Source organism: Desmodus rotundus, chromosome 3, assembly GCF_022682495.2.
Source record: "Desmodus rotundus isolate HL8 chromosome 3, HLdesRot8A.1, whole genome shotgun sequence".
Classification (NCBI taxonomy): Eukaryota; Metazoa; Chordata; class Mammalia; order Chiroptera; family Phyllostomidae; genus Desmodus; species Desmodus rotundus.
In genome coordinates this window covers 16,091,877-16,094,907 of record NC_071389.1, presented here as the reverse complement: position 1 = coordinate 16,094,907, position 3,031 = coordinate 16,091,877, and positions in this window count along the sequence as shown.

The window sequence follows — 3,031 nt, the reverse complement described above, 5'->3', positions numbered from 1 at the left end:
GTCATTCTTGGGCGCCAGGACACGCCCCTCCCTGGGCCCTTAATGGGCGTGTCCCTGACCCACGCCTGCGGGCTTGGAGGAGGCGCAAGACTGTGCTTGACCGCAATTCTCGTCCCGGGATCCGGGAGGGAAGTGCGCTCACGTGACCGAGTGGGGTGGGCGCCTGGCTGGGAGGCCAGTGGTGGGGAAGGCGGGGTCGAGGCCTCCTGGGGGAGCGGAAAGGTCCTTAAACCCGCAGATTGGAAAGCCTCAAGCGGGGTACGCTGCAGGGTAAGAATTCGGGGATAATGTCAAAAAAACGGAAGGGCTTTTCAGCTCCTGGGGCATTTTAGTTCTGCTGAGAATGGCCTAAGGCAGTGTCCTGCTCTCTGTAAGGCTTTGGAAGGCCACGGAACTGGGCTTTAGAGCCCTTGTACAGGTCTTAGTGCATTTAATCGCTTAGTAAGTTCCTAGCCCTAGTTAATCGCACAAATGCACTTGATAACCAATCCATTTGTGCTGATGTAAGGAAGTGAGATTTTAGGATTTTCAGGACATGTCCAAAGGAAAAGCTTTGAAGCCAGAAAGCTCTACTCCAAGAATGACTTCTAATATTAAATAACAGAAAGGCAGGCCATCAATTTACCTTGATAATAAAATCTTGCTCTCTACCAAACCTTGGCAGAAAACTGTTACTGGAATTTGAAGCACTAACAAAGAAATTTGAGTTTCAGCCCTGGTTGGTGTGGCTTAGTGGATTGAGTGCCAGCCTGTGAACCAAAGAGTCGCTGGTTCCATTCCGAGTTTAGGGTTCATGCCTGGATTGCGGGCCAGGTCCCTAGTAGGGGGCGCAGGAGAGGCAACCACACATTGATGTTTCTCTCCTTCCCTTCCCCTCTCTACAAATAAATAAAATCTTTTAAAAAATATCTTTCATCTTGAACAAGAAGTGTGATACCCAAAAACCTTAAAAAAAGAAAGAAAGAAAGAAAGAAATTTGGAGTTCAATTTTCTCAAAATTTAAAAAACAGCAAAAAGAAAAGAAACCTTTGCAATCTTCAAAGAACCTTATAGTTTCACCTAGGAAAGATATTGCATGAGTAACCCCCAATTCAGTCATCCACTCTTTCTAATGAAAGTACTTTTACCAGGCATTTTCAATGCCCCGGCGGTGAGTAACCCACTCATGAATAGTCTTTTCCATCTTTCCTGCTTTGCATCTGTGTAGCAAGCTTCAGCCTAGCTGGTTTCCACGGTCAGCCTGAAGACTTTTGGTACAAAGTCCCTGGAGTGGATGTATGAAACTTCCTTCCCTTGTTCTGTTAATGTTTCCGTGCACTTTCTGTAATGGATGGTATACCTCCAAGCAAGTTTTTTTGTCTTTTAAAATTCTCCTTCCCTTAGGGGAAAAGCTAGATGTTTAAAATCCAATATTTATTAGTGGGCTAGCTAATAAATGTTTTTATAGAGTATCTCCTCTGGCCTCAATTTCCCCAGTTCTGCATATTTGCCTCCCTGGGATGCTGCAGGGAGTTAATTAAGATTTGTATGGGGATTGGAAAAGCAGGGGACAAAGTATTTTAAGGGTCTCAACCCCCAAGGCATGGCCCCATCCTTTCATCCCAGCCAGTGGCACAGGCAAACCTCCTATTCTTATGCATGCCAAGCTCCTAATCCCCTCTTGAATGTGGCAGCTTGCAAGGAAAGGACAAGAGGCCTTAACTAGAAACAAAAATCCACTGTAATGAGGTGCTAAAAGGACTAACTTTCAAGATTCATTCCCAACATAATAGCTGAACAGAAAACTTAATGGTTCCCCTGTGACTTCTGAGCCCCAATCCAAGTAGATGGGAATTATGGGAGAAAAGCACCCTAAATTTCTAACAAGGAGATGACAGTTTCAGTACGAATAAGCCTTTATTCTTTCATTTTATTTTCCCAGGGAAATGAGGAGAAGGAAAAAGTCAGCATGTGTTTTACAAAATGATAGATAGCAAGTGGAAGTACCCGGCACAGCAAAAACAACCATCAAATAAACAGTCCCCAGTAATGGAGGTCACCAAAGCCCAAGTGGGCTCAGTCTCCTGTAGTTCAGAAATAAGAAGGAATCAGGGAAAGAACAGACAGGTACATGCTTTCCTACCCTCCCTCCCTCCCACCCCATAAATTCAAAATTTCACACAAAGCTTTGGTTTCTAGCAGTAAACATGAGTTACATTCGTCCGTCTCCTATTAAACAATCTTGTGGCTCTTTTGACATAAGTTTTTTGCACCTGTATAAAAGTTCCTGAGTGACTTGAATATACATTCATCTTCCCTTTCTTGGTCTCCCAACCCCACTTTCCAAATGAAAGGCCCTCTCATTGTTTCTCTCTACCCTAGAATCAGAGATTAAAATACAGCAATCTAAGTGTTTGGCATGAATCACATATCAAGGAATGGTCTGGACTCAGGGTACTGGGAAGAAGGGATGGAATATTTTTAGCTTCTTCAGAATTTTTTCACAAATCACATAAAGATAGGGTGACACCCCACACGTTTAGTGTGTATGTGTGTGGGTATGTGTGCTTCCGTGGCGAGGTGCGGATAAAAGAGGAGAGAGGGTAGGAGTCAAGTTTTTAGGACAGAAGATCTGGTCCAAAATAGAAAATAGAGGAAGAAGAAACAAAAGAAAGGATGATTCAAAACCCCCACTTCAAGAGGGGTTTCAGATCCTTTTTGCCTGGTGCAGAGCCTCTTGTCAAAGATGCTTTGGCTATTTTTCTCAATATAAAAAGAAATGTGTAAACAATAAAGCCCAAAAAGAACACGGAGAAAGAACACATTTACACAGACTAGGCCACCTGGCAACCACCAAATCAGTTACTGTGAAGTCCTACAAAGCCCAGACAAATACAATAACTAGAGGGGGCAGCAACTGCGGGAGACAAGAACCCAGGATCAGACACACATAACCCAATGCATTCTATTGCATTTGCCCCGTTTCAACACAGTGAGGTAGGTTTTCAGTGATCTCACAGTATGTCAATGAAACCCGCTTTTCTCCTTCAGC